Source organism: Mastigoproctus giganteus, chromosome 4 (assembly GCF_048544385.1).
Source record: "Mastigoproctus giganteus isolate SK-2022 chromosome 4, ASM4854438v1, whole genome shotgun sequence".
In the NCBI taxonomy this organism is placed as follows: Eukaryota; Metazoa; Arthropoda; class Arachnida; order Uropygi; family Thelyphonidae; genus Mastigoproctus; species Mastigoproctus giganteus.
Window position 1 is genome coordinate 62389076 of NC_143578.1, and position 18743 is coordinate 62407818.

General features: G+C 43.5%; 1 protein-coding gene across 1 annotated transcript in view; it reads right to left on the bottom strand.

Annotated features, from left to right (window-relative positions):
* The window catches only part of PQBP1 (poly-glutamine tract binding protein 1), a 172478-nt gene that overhangs the window by 316 nt on the left and 153419 nt on the right, over positions 1-18743 (bottom strand). The gene's annotated exons all lie outside the window — the stretch shown is intronic.

The window sequence follows — 18743 nt, forward strand, 5'->3', positions numbered from 1 at the left end:
GGATACACCCCAAAAAATCTTTAAAAAAATAGTGCAATCCAGAACAAAATGTATATCAATGTCCTATGCGGAGCCGAGATAGAACAACTTCCTCTTTTCGGTTCCTGTGCAGACTAGACTGCCAATGTTCAATTACAGGCTTAATCTCATATAACTTGTTTGCAGCCTGTCCATGGCATGAGTGTTGTCATTGGGATACCAGTTTCTTTCGAATTACTTGCCTGTAGACTATATAGGGGACTAACAGGCAAGAGTTAAAGAGGTTCGGTGATTTGGCTGCAAAGTCTGCCATATCATTTCCTGAGATCCCAATGTGGCCTGGGATCCAGCAGAAACGAACATCAAATTTAGATTGTGCAAGGAAGTGCAGATTCTGCCGTATCCGGGTCAGGACAGGATGAGGGCTGAACCTCATCGGTGATAAAGCCTGCAATGAACTCAGAGAATCGATATATATAATATATTTTTTGTGGTTGGTGGTTTGTATAATCTAAGGCTAGCTCAACCGTGTGCAGCTCTGCAGTGAATGCACTGCATTCGTTGGAGATCTGCTCAGATACCGTGGTGTCCGGGATTGATTGATTGATTGATTGATTTGATTTTTGTGGCGCAAAAACAGCAGGGTTATAGTGCGCCAGGAAAATGTTAAAATATAAAAAGGTAATACTGGTAACTTGTAAAAATGTTACTTCGCCTAAAAATACATACAATCATATAAATAAATAAAATCAGTACAATGATAAAAGCAAATTGTATATTTCATATGAGTGTATACATATTGATCAACTTTAAAAATTTAAAAACTGCTGACACATTGTCGTTGTCATTTAAAATCTGACTGAGTGTATACGGCTCAGTCAGATGCGTAAAAGCAGTAAAACGAGCATTTATAAAACTGGAACAATCACATAAAATGTGTTGGACGGTTAAAATGGTGTCGCATTGCTCACACATAGGGTCATCACCCCTCAGCAAAAAGGAGTGTGTTAAATGACAGTGTCCTATGCGGAGCCGAGCAAGAACAACTTCCTCCTTGCGATCCCTGTGTAAGCTAGACCGCCAAGGATGGATCACAGGCTTAATTCGACACAGCTTGTTCGTAGTAACCAGGTGATGCCACGAATCATGCCACTGAGAATGCAAGTTACTACGGATCACTTGCCTGTAGTCTGTATAGGGGACTAACAGGTCAAGATTATCCATCAGGGCTGCCGATTTGGCTGCATTGTCAGCCAAATCATTTCCTCCAATCCCGATGTGACTGGGGATCCAGCAGAAGCGGATATCGAATCCACTTGTATAGAGATTGTATATTATCTGCTGAATTCGGGACAGGGTTGGGTGATTAGTGCGTGACACCGCTGATAAAGCCTGCAGTGCACTCATTGAATTGGCATATATAATACACCGTTGGTATCGGTGTTTTCTTATGTGATCTAGAGCTAACTCTATCGCATGCAGCTCTGCAGTGTAAATGCTGCAGTTAACGGGTATCTGCTCTGATATGGTTTTATCTGGAAAAACAGCAGCAGATCCCACATACGATTCTGACTTCGAGCCGTCTGTGTAAACTGGCAAGAAGTCAGAATGTTCTGCACGGTGTTGTGAATAGAGCTGAAGGTAGACAGAGGCTGGAGTATTAGACTTCGTCGCAAGTTTGAGCGAGAAGTCACATGCTGGTGTTTGTGCATGCCAGGGTGGAAGGGGCTCCTTTGGTGATTGAGCAACCTTGTCTAGCGACATGTTAAGCTTATTGAGTAGCTCTTGAACACGAATGCCAAATGGCCGATTGGCAGTACGTCGTGTGTTATAAAGATTTTCCCATCGTGGCTCGAAAATGGATGTCCACGTGGGATGGTGTGGTAGGGACTTCAGCTTGAAGGCATATTGCAGAGACAACTGCATTCGCCGAAGTGACAAAGATGGTTCATTTGCTTCGGCATACAGACTTTGGACAGGCGAAGTTCTAAAAGCAGCAGTAGCAATACGGATGGCTTGATGATGGATGGGGTCAAGCCAACGAACAGCGCTATTTCTGGCAGATGAATAGACCTGAAACCCATAATCCAATTTTGAGCGTATTAGCGCACGGTATAAGCGGAGTAGAGTGCATCGGTCTGCACCCCAAGAGGTAGAAGAAAGAGAGCGGAGAATGTTAAGCCCTCTCGTGCACTTTGTGCGTAGGTGACGAATATGTTGAACAAATGTAAGCTTTTTGTCAAAAACGAGTCCCAAGAATTTCGTCTCTGATAAGACTGGAATGGTGCTTTGTCCAAGTCATAATTCAGGCTCAGGGTGGAGGTTACGTTTGCGGCAAAAATGGACGCAAACGGTCTTCTCCGGTGAGAACCTGAAACCATTGGCCGTGGCCCAGGAGTTAAGATGGTCAATAGCTTGTTGCAGTTGTCTCTCAATAACCCTCATATTGCATGATTGAGAAAATATACTGAAGTCATCGACGTAGAGTGCACTGTTTATAGTTGGAGGAAGTTGTTCGGAAATAGAGTTTATTTTAATGGCAAAAAGCGTGACACTTAAGACAGATCCTTGTGGTACCCCCTCCTCTTGGCAAAAGGGCCGCGAAAGGGAGGATCCTACACGAACTTGGAAATAACGGCAGGTTAAAAAATTTTTAATAAAAACGAGAAGGTGACCTCTTAGACCGAGATTGTAAAGGTCTTTTAAAATACCAAATCTCCAAGTTGTGTTATACGCTTTTTCCATATCAAAGAAGATGGACACCAAATGTTCTCTTTTTAGGAAAGCATCTCGGATAGATGTTTCCAGTCTAACTAAGTGGTCTAATGTGGACCTATTTCTTCGGAAGCCGCACTGAAAGCTGGAGAGAAGGTCATTCGATTCTAAATACCATAAGAGCCGAGCATTGACCATTCTCTCCAATATTTTGCACAGACAGCTGGTCAGAGCAATAGGACGATAGTTTTTTGGATATTTAGGATCCTTTCCTGGCTTAGCAAAAGCAAGAATAGTTGCCTTGCGCCAGGTTTCCGAAAAGTGCTCTTCGAGGAAGATTCTGTTGTACAGGAAGAGCAGACGGTCCATGGATTCTGGTGAAAGATGTTTGATCATTTCATAATGGATGTTGTCTGGTCCAACAGCGGTAGCTTTTGTACGGGCGAGTGCTGTTTTCAGCTCATGGATATTAAATGGCCCATTGTATGGGTGGGAACCCTTCGATGTGAATTTAAGGGCCTGTTTTTCAGCGTTGCGCTTTAAGACCAGAAACTCTGGGGAGTAAGATGATGTTGCAGAGATGTTAGAAAATGTTTCCCCAAAAGCATTGGCTATTGCAGTAGAGTCTGCAATAGTACATCCATTATATTCAAGGACCGATGAGGGGTGTGCTGTGTATTTTCCCTTCATTTTCCGGATTTTTTCCCAGACCACCTTAGTGCTGTTCGTCTGGGTAATGGATGATGTGAAACGGATCCACGATTCCTTTTGACTCTGACGGCGGATGTAGCGTGCTTTGGCTCGTGCACGTTTAAATGCTAATAGGTTGACCATGGTAGGATATCGTCGAAATATCCCCCAGGCTTTGTTTTGAGCCTTTTTAGCTGCTGTGCATTCTGGATTCCACCAGGGTTTGGAAAGGGAGGAAACCGCGTGGATGTCTTTGGAATCGCAGTTGCAGCTGCATGGACAATATTTTCTGTTATGTACGTAACTGCATCATTGATAGGCTCCTGACTGACTGCAGAGTTGTCAAACTTTGCCAAGTGTTGAAAGGCACTCCAGTCAGCCTGATCAAACTTCCACCGCGGTAACCTGACAGGAAGACAAGGTCTCCCAGTAATTAATGTGGTTATCACGGGGAAGTGATCACTTCCATACGGGTTCATTTCTACCTCCCAAGTAAGCGAAGGGAGAAGAGAAGGCGAGCTGATAGAAAGATCAATGGCAGAAAACGTACGGGTAGGCATGTGGAAAAAGGTGTTTGTTCCCACATTAAGAAGGGAGAGGTCATTGTCAATGAGCATACGCTCTATGACTCTTCCCCTTCTATTAATGCTAGCACTACCCCACAGGATGTTATGTCCATTAAAGTCCCCAAGAAGTAGGAAAGGGGGAGGCAACTGCATTACGAGATCATCAAGGTCTTTCTGGCAGATGTCAATCCCAGGTGGCAAATAAAGAGAGCAGACAGTTAATAAGAACCCCACCGTAAGGCGAATTGCTACAGCCTCAATGCTAGTTGTAAGCTGCAAAGGCTGAAATGGGATCTGGTTGCCGATGAGGATTGCGACTCCTCCGTGAGCAGGACCATCCACAATTCTATCCTTACGAATGATGGTAATGTTATGCATAGTGGGGTCGTCATTTGCCTTTAAATATGTCTCCTGTATGCAAAAGCAAGCTGGCTTGTACTTTTGCAGGAGTGCCTTGATGTCATCAGTATTTTGCCGGAATCCACGACAGTTCCACTGTAGGAATTTAGCCATTATTTTGGCTTGGTGGGTCCATGAGGCGGCTTCCGAGGTGCTGAGGGCTTACCTTTTTCAGTTCTGCCCTTCTCCTTCCTGGGGAAGTATGGACGCTGTCCAGTGTCCATTTCCTCCTCAGCAAAGAGCTCCAAAACTGAGTCTTCTTGTACCTCCTTCTGCTCGACATCCATGTTTTCTTGGATACTAGGTGGTATTTCACCTTTCTTATTCTTTTCTTTTGTATTTGCTTTTGTTATTTGTGGAGCATTCGGAGGTACCGATATAGGAGTGGCAGCTGATTGGTCCTTCTGTGCAGGTTTTTGGGAGCTTAAAAGGTAACGTGCGATGGGAGTAAATGATTCTTTTGGAGGGACTGACATGTCCGTCTGAGTCCCAATGGAACACCTCCCTGCTACCTTCTGGGCATAGGTAGGTTTTTTGATGTTAAGAGGTTTAACTGCTTTCCTTGCCTCCTGGTACGATATGTTTAGCTCTGCCTTCAGCCGTTGAATTTCTTTTTCTTCTTTCCACCTCTGGTATGCTCGTGAGTAGGCCGGGTGTTCGCCTTCAAAGTTAATGCAGGTGGGTTTCGTGGCTGAACATGCTGTTGTTTCGTGGTCCTTTGCACCACATCGAGCGCATGCAAGGACTCCACGGCAGACCATTTGAGAATGTCCATATTTCTGGCATTTAAAACACCGTAAAGGGTTCGGAACATATGGACGCACTGGGCAGTTGATGTAGCCAGCTTTAATCTCATCAGGAGGTTTGGGAGAGTTAAAAGTCAGGATAACACTCCTGGTTTTAACAATTTTCCCATCCCTTCGCGCAGTGATTCTCTTGACGGCAGTAACTCCCTGTGGTTTTAATTCGGAGCAGATTTCCTCCTCGGTGACGTCGAGAAGGTCCCACTCCGAAATGACACCTCTCGATGAATTGAGTGTTCTGTGTGGTGTCACTGTTATGGGTATTCCTCCGATTGATGTTACTCGGAGTAGATGTTCAGACTGCCTGTCATTTTTTGTTTCAATCAAGAGGTCCCCAGAACGGAGCCTCTTAACTGACTTGGGTGTACCTGCTAACCCATTCTACCCTTTTTGTATAAAAAAGGGTGACATTTTACCAATCGGTGTTTCGGGCGTGGAATGCATTATTAAGAACCTTGGGACAGGCCCTGATGGTAGTTCGGTTCGCTGCCTCTTTGTAGCAATAATGCTATCTGCCTCTCCGTCATTATTTTCAGATAGGGACCGGGTTGGGGCCCCTGAAGGAATATGTTTATCAGGATTCATGAAGTTTTGAAGTGGTTCAGTGCCCGGGCTCCCCACTCACCACGGAGCCCAAAGGGACGCCCACTACCCGGCATGCAATAAATGCGCTCTGGAGTGGGACGCCAGGGCTACCCAGACACTATACCCACACCGCCGCCAGCCTGAATCCTGTCCCTCGGACCATGAGGGTAGGGGCATGGCATTGACATGGTTGACCCTCGCAGGCGAGCCTACTAGCCGATTGATCCTAGCCGGGCCTTCCAGGACCACCCGTCTTGTCGAAGCAGGGGCCAAAGTGGTGTATTGAAGCTGGGCCCCTCAACCACCAGGATCCCCCTTTCCGAATTTCCACGGGTCGCAGCGCACGGCAAACACGCCGGATTCCATTGATGTAAGCCTGCAACCTGGGCTGTGGGCGTTGGATCCCAGTGATGCTAGTCTGGAAGTCCAGCAGCGTCACTGGGAGGTCCCCTCACCACGTACAGGTGCCCACGTCGAGGGGGTGTCCGGGAAAAACAGCTGCAGATCCATCAGACATTTCTGATCTCGAGCCATCTGTGTAGAGGGGCAAGAAGTCCGTATGTTTCGAGCGCTGGGCTAAAATGAGCTTCAGGTATACGGTGGATGGTGTGCTGTCCTTTCTCTAATTGTTAAGGGAGAAGTTGCAGTTTGGGACACGAGCATGTCAGGGTGGAGAAGGTTGCCCTGGTGATGGGGGCAACATTGTCTAATGTGATATTCAAATCATTGAGTAGCCTTTGGATATGAATACCGAATGGTTGACTGGCAGTCTGGCAAATGTACAGATTTTCCCAATGTGGCTCAAAAATGGGTATCCATGTCGGATGGTCTGGCAGGGATTTCAGTTTCAAAGCATACTGTAGAGACAACTGCTTCCTGCGAAGCGATAACGAGGGCTCATTCGCTTTGACATATAGGCTATGGACAGGAGATGTTCGAAATGCTCCAGTGGCAATACGGATTGCCCGATGGTAGATGGGATCCAATCATCGGAGTACGCTGAGTCTAGAGGATGTGTATACCTGGCACCCGTAATTTAACTTAGATCGTACGAGTCCACGATAGATGCGCAAAAGGGTACATTGGTCAGCACCCCAAGAATGTGAGGAGATTGCACGTAGAATATTGAAGCCTCCCGTGCACTTTGTAGGTAGCTGATGGATGTGTTGTAGAAAGGTCAACTTTCTATCAAATATAAGCCCCAAAAATCTAGTCTCAGGTACTACTGGAATAGCATTTTGTCCAAGCCTCAGTTCAGGTTTGCGATTGCACTTTCTGCAAAAATGCATGCAAACAGTCTTCTGTGGAGAGAACCTGAATCTGTTATTCGTTGCCCGTGAGTTCAGATGGTCAATGGCATATTGCAGTTGCCTCTCAATTACCCTCATGTTGCAGAAATGACAGAATATGCTAAAATCGTCAACATAGAGGGCACAGTTCACAGTTGGAGGAAGTTGTTCTGTGATGGAATTCACTTTGATGTCAAAAAGCGTAACACTTAAAATGGATCCTTGAGGTGCACCCTTCTCTTAGCTAAAAGAGCGAGAGAGAGTAGATCCTACACGGACTTGGAAAGAACGATGACATAAGTTTTTAATAAAATTGGGGAGATTACCTCTAAGGCCGATGCTGTAGAGGTCTTTTAAAATTCCAAATCTCCAAATTGTGTCATACGCCTTTTCCATATTGAAGAACACTTCAATATGGAAAAAGCGTAAACGGACACCAGGTGTTCTCGTTTTAAAAAGGCATCTCAAAAGGAAGTTTCGAGCCTGATGAAATGGTCCAAAGTTGACCTATTCCTATGGAAGCCGCACTGCAATCTGGAGAGGAGCCCATTTTCCTCCAAATACCAGATAAGACGGGCACTGACCATTCTCTCCAGAATTTTGCACAGACAGCTAGTCAGAGCAATAGGACGGTAATTCTTTGGGATTTTAGGATCCTTTCTTGGCTTAGGAAAGGCAAGCACAATTGCCTTATGCCAGGAATCCGGAAACTGCTCTTCTTGAAATATTCTGTTATATAAAAAAGAGCAGTTGGTCCATGGATTTTGCAGACAAATGTTTGATCATATCATAATGGATAAGATCTGGTCCAGCGGCACCTCCCTCGGTAAGAGTTACAGCTGTTTCTAACTCTTCTGTGGTAAAGGGCCAGTTTTGGTATGAGACATTTTAGATTTAATGTTAATTGGCTGCTTTTCATGTTTATCTTTCCAGACCAGAAATTCTGGAGAGTAAGCAGATGTTGAAGAGATGGCAGAAATGGTCTCCCCAGGTACATTGGCTATTGCAGTTGTGTCTGCAATAATGCATCCATTACACTCCAGGACCGATGAAGGGTGCGATGTATATTTACCCTTCATTTTCCGGATTTTGTCCCAGATAGCTTTACTGCTGGTTGACTGGGTAATAGGGGATGTAAAGCGGATCCACGATTCCTTTTGGCTCTGACAACGAATATATCATGCTGTCACGCTTGCATGTTTGAAGACTAAGAGATTGGCTGTGGTAGGATGTCGTCGGAATATCCCCCAAGCTTTATTTTGTGCCTTTTTTGCTGCTGTGCATTCAGTATTCCACCAAGGTTTTGGAAATGGCAAAAACTGGGTAGATGTTTTCGGAATTGTAGTTGTAGCTGCATGGACAATGCTTTCTGTGATGTATGCCACTGCATCGTTGATAGGCTCCTGACTGACTGTGCTGATGTGAAAGTCTACCAGGTGTTCAAAGGTATTCCAGTCAGTCTGATCAATCTTCCATCGCGGTAACCTAAAATGTGGGCATGGCATCCCTTTAAGTAGGCTGGTTATCACGGGGAAGTGTTCACTTCCATAAAGGTTCTCGTCTACCTTGAAAGTGATTGAAGGAACGAGAGAGGGGGGGGCATATAGAGAGGTCAATAGCAGAGAACGCACGGGTAGGCATGCGGAAAAAGGTGTTAGTTCCCACATTTAGAAGGGAAAGGTCATTGTCAGTGAGCATATGTTCTATGACACGTCCCCTTCCATTAACCTTTGCACTACCGCACAGGTTGTTGTTATTGGGTTTAAAGACACAAGGGCAACTGAGGGCAATTTGTGTCTATTCATCGTTTAATTGCATGACCCTATCTTTATAGTTGTTAAATTATATACTTTTGTATAGGCCAATACATTTTAAGTATATTAAACGTTCTTCAATATTTGCATTGTTTCCTAGGATATGAGATAAATCAGGTGATACGTTAAGCCTGGACTCTGATTGAAAAGTGTTTGACCAGATGGTCCAATGCAAGGGACAATCAAGCAGAAAATGGCAGACCGTAAGCCGACTGTTACAGGATGAACACTGAGGTGGGCTTTCTCCCAATAGCAAGTAGAGATGGGTATGATGCGTACGTCCAATTCTTAGCCTTGCCAACACCACTTCCTCACGTCTGTTTGGTCTGAAGCAAGAGAGCCACAGCTTTGGTTCTTGTTTTATTTGGTAAAGTTTGCTGTTAGTATTCCTTTTCTATATCTGTGACCTGTTGTTGTAACAAGCTTTACGAATAACAGACTTGTAATCAGTGTATGGAACCTAAGGATGTTGTGAGAGAGTGGGTTGAGGATGTTTAGCAGCAAAGTCTGCACTTTCATTTCCCGGAATGCCAGAATGGCCAGGGATCCAGCAAAAGCTGATTGACTGATGGGACACGCTACAGGAAAATAGTTGGGAATGAATTTCTTTCAATGTAGGATGAGAAGAGGAGAAATTCTTCCTTATGGCATTGATAGCACTGAGGGAATCCGTGTAAATTATTGCGGGTGAGATGCAAAGTTCAATAATCTTACTAAGTGCTAACTTGATGGCATAAAGTTCAGTAGTGAAGACACTGCATGATAAAGGTAGTGTGGCTGAAATTGTACATGTAGCAAAAACAGCTGCAGCACCTACCATACTATCAGTTTTCGACCCATCGGAATATATTTTACAGGAATCGGAGTTAAGAGTAGCATGAGCTGAGTGCAACTGTCTCATGTTATTGGGAGGTATCACATTCTTCCCCCACTGGAGAAAATGAGTGTCATGTGAGGCACAAACATACGTCCAAGGTGGAACGGGTGCAGCTGTGTTCTGAAAAATATCAGCTAAATCAATGTTCCAACTCTGAATAGGATATTTGATCCTGAGTGAAGCAGGTCGATTTTGATGTGGCTTATTTTCAAAAAAAGAATCCCACCGAGTGTGATAAAGATACTCCCAACTGGCGTGCGATGGAAGACTCTGGATCTTAGAAGCATAGAAAAGCAATAATGTTTTTCTACGAAGATGTAATGGAGACTCGTGGACTTCAATATAAAGACTTTGCATGGGAGAAGTCCTGAATGTGCCCACAGCAGTCCTCAGGGCACTGTGCTGGATGACATTTAGCCGATCTAATGTGCTTTTCCTAGCTGTGTCATATACGGGAGAACCATAATCTAAGCGTGAACAGATCAGAGATCTGTAGAGGTGAAGTAAGGAGTACTGATCAGCTCCCCACGACATGGATGAGACTGATCGAAGCATTAGCATCAGTAGAGGCATTTGATGCAAGAAAGCAAGCTTATGCAGCATCAGGCAAAAAAAAAAAAAAAACCCACTTCCACTTCACCCCTCTGTTCGTTCAAAATACCTGTCCAGCTGAGCCTTAAACTTATTTAGGCTAGCAACTTCCACGACAAGGGATGGAAGTCTGTTCCACCAACCAACCACCCGCTGGCTAAAGGCAAATTTCCGCACGTCTATCCTACATCTGTCTTTCCTCAATTTGAATTTATGCCCTCTCAGGTGATTATTCTGAGCGAGAGGAAGAATCCCATCAGCATTGAGCATGCTCAAACCATTCAAGGCTTTATACACCTCTATCAGATCACCTCGCTGGTGCCTAGTCTCCAGACACTGTAATTTGCAAAACTTAAGCCTTTCTTCGTAAGAGCACCCCTTTGTTCCATTCACTAATCTTGTTGCCCTTCTCTGTACTCGTTCCAGCAGCTCTACATCCTTCTTGAAATGAGGCCTCCAGACCTGTATACAGTACTCTAGGTGTGGCCTGACCATTGCCTTATACAAGGGAATAATCACCTCCTTATCCCTGCTAGAAAAATTCCTATATATCATTGACAATACACCATGAGCTACTCTTGCAGCCCGTCTGCACTGCTCAGAGAACTTCATATCTGCCTGCACAACCACCCCCAGGTCCCTTTCATTCTCTACCACTGTCAGTGTAGTACCACAGAGTTGATACGTTGCTCTGGGGTTGCTGTTTCCCATGTGTAGTACTTTACATTTGTCAATGTTAAACTTCATTTGCCACCTCTCAGCCCATCTGCTCAACCTTTCCAGATCCTGTTGCAGCAGCATAGTATCAGTAGTGTCCTTGACAACCCTGCCTACCTTTGTATCGTCTGCAAACTTCGACATTAACTTGATATACCATCATCAATATCATTTATAAATACAGAAAACAATAATGGACCCAACACAGCCTTGTGGGACTCCACTAATAACATTAGTCCACGACGAGCAGTGTCCATTAATTACCACTCTCTGTCTTCTCCCCCTCACCGCCCCTTTATCCACAGCAGCAATTTGCCTCCAATGCCACACTGCTCCAATTTGTGCAGAAATCTTCCATGTGCAACATTATCAAAAGCCTTTCTAAGATCCAAGTATATAATATCAAAGTTATTCCCTGCATCCAGTTCCTTTGTGACTGCATCATAGTATCCAATCAAATTGGTCGGGCAAGACTTCCTCTTAACAAAACCATGCTGTCCGAGCTATAACTGAAGTCTTGTCTAAATGATCCTGCAGTGCTTCTTTAACTAGTGCCTCCATTAATTTTCCTGGAACAGAAGTTAAACTCACAGGTCTATAATTATTTGTGTCAGCCTTTGATCCTCCTTTGTGAATTGGGGTCACATTTGCACATCTCCAGTCTGTGGGTACCTCCCCTGAGTCCAAGGAAGCTCTCATAATTATGGCTAAGGGTTTGCTTACTTCCTCTGCTGCCTCCTTTAATATAACTGGATAGATCCCATCCACCCCGGGTGCTTTTCTTGTGTTTATCTTCAACAATTTCTCCTCCACTTTACTCTCAGTTATTACAAGATTCTCTAGCTTACTGCTAGAGTTGAATACACCTCTGGCTTTCCCCTCGCTAAATAACTCCTCATGTGTGAATGTCGATGCAAAATATTCATTTAGTTTGTTAGCTACCTGAGCAGGATCATCAACAGTTGACCCATCGATATCAAGTGGACCAATCTGATTCATCCCCTTCCTTCTAGAGTTTACATAAGTAAAGAACTCTTTGCTGTTTTTCTTTGCATCCCTTGCCAAAGATTTCTCGTAATCTGCCTTCGCCTGCCTAACCTCCTTGGTAACTTGGTTACAGATCAACTTGTATCTATCATAGGCTTCTGTGTTATGTGTTAATTTGTACGTATCCCATGCATGTTTCTTCTCTGCCATATGCCTCATTAGTTCATCTGACATCCATTTAGGCCTAAACCTTGAACAATATTTCTTAGTTGGTATGTAAAGCCTAGTAGCTTCCAAGATAAGTTCTTTGAATGCTTCCCATTTTGCATTTGCTGTTGGTAACATCATCAGTTGGTCCCACTGTATAGAATTTAAATAGTCTCAGTCCATCATAGTCGCCTTTACGAAAGCAATAACCCTTCCCTTTACCCCTAATGGTAGTTACCTCTTTGAGTAAATCCCACTTCAGCACACTGTGATCACTGCCACCTAGTGGTTCATTTATCTGCAGATTCTTAATGCATGAAGAATCACTGCTGATAATCAAATCAAGAGTATTCCTCCCTCTAGTTGCCTCCCGAACATGCTGATGTAGAAAACAATCATCCAATAAATCCACAAAAGCCTTGCTAGTGTGTGAGTGACCAGCCCCCAAATTCCAGTCAATATCTGGGAAATTAAAATCTCCCATTATAAGACTCTCTGATTTACTGGCCCACTCTATTTCCCTGTACAGTTTCTTATTATACTCATCAGAGTCATTAGGCCTATACACTCCTACTCTCAATTTTGATCTCCCAATGCTTATGTCACACCAAACTGACTCGACACTGCACTGTCCAGCGATGTCCACTGGCTTCACTTCCTTGGATTTTATGTATTTCTTAACTAATAGCATAACCCCTCCTCCCTTCCTATCCAGTCTATCCTTTCTGTAGACGTTGTACTCCCCAAATTCCAGTTCTGCATTCCTTATATCTGTGTGACACCACGTCTCTGATATCCCAACAATATCTGCCTTTGATGTGTTGAGCAATACCTCAAATTCATCAAATTTATTTACTAATCTCCTAGCATTGGTGTACACGCAACTATACATGCACCTATTTCTATTCTTAGCTACCCTAACACAACAACAAGCATGTTCAACTGTTTTAGACAAGTAGTTCATAGATATGTAATATGTGCTTGGAAGTTAAGCTTACTATCTAATATCACACCGAGAAATCTGACGCTGTTTACTACTGGTATTGGACAATTGTTTAGCCGTAATTCAGGATGGTGGTGGACAGCACGTTTCTTACAAAAGAGAGTGGTGGTAGACTTTTGTTCAGCTAGTCGATATCCGTTGCGTGACATCCAGGATTCAATTCTGTTAATGGCAAGGAGTTGACGCTCAACGGTGTTCATGCTTTGTGATTGGCAGGAGATGGCGAGGTCATCTGCGTAGATATAAGCCTCCACAGTTTTGGGGATGTTTCTAGTTATGCTGTTGACTCGAATTGCAAATAACGTTGCGCTGAGTATAGATCCCTGTGGTACTCCTTCTTCCTGTATATGGGGTGTAGACAATACATTCTGATAACGGACCTGAAAAGAGCGGTGGCGCAGGAAATTCTGAATTATCTGAAGGAGATGACCCCTTAGTCCTATGTGATAAAGGTCCATAATAATACCATGTCGCCAGGTAGTATCAAATGCCTTTTCAATATCTAAATTGACCATGACTAGATGTTGCTTCATGACAAAGGCATTGCGAATATTCGATTCAGCTTTGATAAGGACATCAAGAGTGCATCTGTTCTTACGAAAGCCACTCTGATGATCTGTTAAAAGGTTCTCTGCTTCTAAGATCCAGGTAAGCCTCATATGTACCATTCTTTCAAAAATTTTCCCCATGCAGCTTGTGAGAGATATTGGCCTATAATTGTTAACCAAAGAAGGGTCTTTGCCTGGTTTTGGTATGGCAAGTATGAGAGAATGATGCCAGGAAAGCGGATAAGCATTTTCTGAGAAGATTCGATTATAGAAGATCAATAGGGTACATAAGTCCTCTTCAAGTAATTGTTTTAGCATGATGTAATGAACGTTGCCTGGGCCGGCAGCACCATTTGAAGATTTATTTAAGGATTCTTTGAGTTTTGTTATATTAAATGGTTGATTGTATGGAAGTGAGAGCTGTGTGGAGAAGTTAACTTTGCGGCGTTCTGCATCTGACTTGATGCGCTGAAAGGAGATGGAGTAGGAAGCAGAAGCAGATATTGTAGAGAATGATTCTGCTAGCGCATTGGCGATTTCCTTAGGTGCCGATAGATCTTTCCCATTCCAGCAGAGTACTGGAGAGGACGGTCGAGTGAATTTTCCATTTAGCACTTTAATTCTTCTCCAAATGAATCGTGGGTCAGTGTCTTTGGTGACAGTTGAGGCAAATGAGATCCAGGAGTCACGTTTGGCTTTTCTCCTAATCTGCCTTGCTTTGGCTTTAAGTCTTTTGTATTCTATTAGATTACTGGTTGTAGGAAACTTACGGAATTTGTTCCAAGCACGGTTTTTCTCACGCTTGGCATTAGAACAATCTGTATTCCACCAGTTGTTATGGTGGGAGCACTTGTGAGGTTGTGACTTTAGAATTGAATTTTTTGCTGCATTTAGTATCTGATTGGTAATGTAGTTAGTTACGTCTTCAATTGGATGTTGCTGAACATAACTCCTGTCTAACTGGACCTGGGTACAGTAGCTCTCCCAGTTTGCCTTCTTGAACTTCCAGGTGGATCGGTGCTGGAGATTTGCAGTTACCCATGTTTGTAATGAGCAAAGGATTGGAAAGTGATTGCTGTTTAGAGGATTGTTTAGCACTGACCATGACATACTTGGGAGAATTGCTGGTGAGCAGATGGACAAGTCTATTGCAGAAGTAGATCCTGTAGATAGGTTAATATAAGTGGGAGATTCAGAATTTATTATAGTTAGGTTGTTATTATTCATGAATGTTTCAATTAATTTGCCTCTTGTGTCAATCGCAGGTGACCCCCATAATGGATGGTGGCCACTGAAGTCACCGAAAAGGCAGATTGGAGATGGTAGTTGCATAACCAAATTATCAAGTTCTGTACTTGAAAATGGTTAAGAAGGGGAAATATATATCTGGAATTTAGGGTAATTGATATACCGATTGAAATACGTGCTGCCACAACTTCTAGACTAGTTTGTAACTGAATTTGCCTGGACGGTATGTTTGATTTTATAAGCACAGCTACTCCTCTGCGAGCAGGAGACTCTGAAATCCTGTCTTTTCTATATATTGTATAGTTTGTAAATTTTGGTAAAACTTCAGATGATAAGAAAGTTTCTTGTAGACATACTCCTATCGGATTGTATTGAATCAGTAAATCTTTTATGTCATCAGAATTGCTTCTTAGTCCTCTGCAGTTCCACTGTATGATATTAGACATTATTTGAGTTTAGCTGTGGTCGATTGGTCTGACTGTTTTTTAGAATTGGAGCATTTCGGTCTGTCTTGCTTTATTTTATCTTTTTTCGGGAAATAGGGGCATACAGAATCCATGGTGTCATTTGCATGGAGTTCCAAAATGGGCTCCCCATTATCTAAACGCTCATCTACTTCCATACTGTTGATGGGAATTTCCATTTGTTTTGAACTTGTGTCAGATTTCCTTTGCTCTGTGTCATATGGGACTGATGCAGTATCACTAGGGATACTGATTGGGGTATTTGTAGCTTCATTAGTTTTATTTTGAAGATTTTCTTTTTTTGAATTTGAAAGAGCAGATTTAAGCCAATTAGCCATTGAGGTATTAGGTGGAATTGATACATCTGTTTGTGCTCCAGTAGATACATAGTTTCTAGTGCGAACAGCGTAGGATCGACTGCTAGGCATGCTCAACATAACTTGCCTACGTGCCTCAGGAAAAGTAACTTTATTTTCTATTTTATGTTTTTGAATTTTTTTTCCCTGTAATCCATAATTCGCAAGATTTGGAAAAGGCAGGGTGACTTCCCTTGCAGTTTGGACACGCAGGGGTTGCCGCTGAGCAATCAGCTTGAGTATGTTCTTTAGATCCGCAGATGGGACAGATGGGGTCACCTCTACATGCCTGCTGTGAATGACCATATTTCTGGCATTTGAAGCAACGAACGGGATTTGGAATATATGGTCTAATACGACAATTCAAATAGCCAGCTTTGATTGAGGATGGTAAGTCTGGAGTACTGAATGTTAAAATGATGGTTCTAGTTGGAGTTAGATTCCCATCTTTTTTACTCATGATTCTTTTCACACTTGTTACTTTTTGACTACTAAGTTCTTGGAGTAGTTCTTCTTCGGAGACTGTAATTAGGTCCCACTCACTGATCACACCTTTTGATGAATTTAAGGTTCTGTGGGGAGTAACTGATACTGTCAGCCCCCCAAATGATGTATTTAACAGCTGCTCAGAATGTTTTGAGGTGGCTGTTTCGATCAGGAGGTCTCCGGATTGTAGTCGCTTCACCATTTTTGGTGACCCTGCAATAGACTCTAAACACTTTTGTATCAAGAATGGTGATAACTTGCCTACAGGTTGGGCAGATAACGAATGTACCACCAAGAAATTCGGTATCTCATTTGGACATTTTGCTTCCCTTCGAAGCCTTTTTGAGTGAACACAGTCATGGTCAATGTCAGAAGTCTCTTGTCTTGAACTCAATGGCTCTAAAGGTGGATAACTATTTGTATCAATGTTAGCTCCTTTTGGCCCTGGGGGTTTACCTTTACCACCCAGGTTACTGGCCCCGCCACGGGGAGGCAGGAGCAGTGCCGCTTGTGGCCAAGCGTAGAAGTTAGTATAGTTAGTAGGAGTACTAAATTAAAGAAAAAGGTTCTTTCCTTCTTCTGGGCTCACTTAGTGTTTTTAAGAAAATGAACCTACTTAACAAAAAGATTTAATAAGTAAGGGAGAAAACAAAAGAGAACCTAGTCGCTTACCAAAAAACACTCTTTAATCGCACGAGAATCGCTTGGCCACGGAAACGCTTGGCACCCGGGGCCGCACAGGGTGTTATGTCCATTGAAATCGCCCAGGAGTAAGCCAGGAGTAGGCAGCTGCACAATGAGATCATCAAGGTCTTTCTGGGAGATATCAGCCCCAGGTTGCAAATAAACCGGACAGACTGTTAATAAGAACCCTACCGTAAGGCGAACCCTACCGTAAGGCAAACCGCTACAGCTTCTATGTTGGTGGTGAGCGCAATAGTTTGAAATGGGGTATGGTTGCCCAGAAGTATAGCAACACCCCCATGAGCAGGTCCATCCCCAGTTCTGTCCTTTCGAATGATAGTAGTGTTACGAAGCGAAGGGTTTTCATTTGCCTTCAGGTATGTCTCTTGTAAGCAAAAGCACACTGGCTTATGCTTTTGCAGAAGGGCCTTGATGTCATTATTGTTTCGCCGGAATCCACGACAATTCCATTGTAGGAATTTAGCCATTATTTTGGCTTGGTGGGTCCATCATGCAACTTCCAAGGTGCTGAGAGCTTCTCTTTCAGTCCCGGCTTTATCCTTCCTGGGGAAGTATGGGCGCTGTCCAGTGTCCATATCCTCCTCAGCAAAGAGCTCTAAGATTGAATATTTTTGTACCTCCTTCTCCTCGACATACATGTTTTCTTGGGTACTAGGGGATACTTCAACTTTCTTAGTCTTTTCTTTCGCAATTGCTTTTTTTACTTGTGGAGCATTAGGAGGTACCGATATAGGAGTGGCAGCTGATTGGTCTTTCTGTGCAGGTTTTTGAGGACTTAAGAGATAACGTGCGATGGGAGTGAATGATTCTTTTGGAGGGATGGTCATGTCCGTCTGAGTTCCAATGGAACATCTCCCTGCTACCTTCTGGACGTAGGTTTGTAGATATTCAGAGATTTCAGCGCTTTCCTTGCCTCCTAGTATGATATATTTAGCTCTGCCTTCAGCCGTTGAATTTTTTTTGTTCTTTTCACCTCCGGCATGCTCATAAATAGGCTGGATGTTCTTCCTCGCAGTTAATGCAGGTGGGTTTTGCAGCTGAACATGCTGTTTTGTGGTCCTTTGCACCACATCGAGCACATGCAAGGACTCCACGGCAGGCCATTTGAGAATGTCCATATTTCTGGCATTTAAAACACCATAAAGGGTTTGGAATATATGGACACACCGGACAGTTGATGTAGGCAGCTTTAATCTCATCAGGAGACTTAGGTGAGTTAAATGTCAGGATAATGTTTCTGGTTTTAACAAGATTCCCATCCCTACGCGCATTAATTCTCTTAACGGCAATAACTCCTTGTGGTTTCAATTCCGAGCAGATTTCCTCCTCTGTAACGTCGAGAAGGTCCCACTCTAAAATTACACCTCTCGATGAATTGAGTGTTCTGCGTGGTGTCACTGTTATGGGTATTCCTCCGATTGATGTTACTCAGAGTAGCTGTTCAGACTGCCTGTCATTTTTAGTTTCAATTAAGAGATCCCCAGAATGGAGCCTCTTAACTGATTTGGGTAACCTGCTAACCCATCTAACCCTTTCTGTATAAAGAAAGGTGACATTTTACCAATTGGTTATTTGCTGATGGAGTGTATAATTAGAACCTTGGGACATGCTCTGATGGTATTTCAGTTCACTGCCTCTCTGTAGCAATAATGCTGTCTGTGTCGTCGTCTATGTTTGCAGATAGGGACCGAGTTGGGTCCCCTAAAGAAGTAAG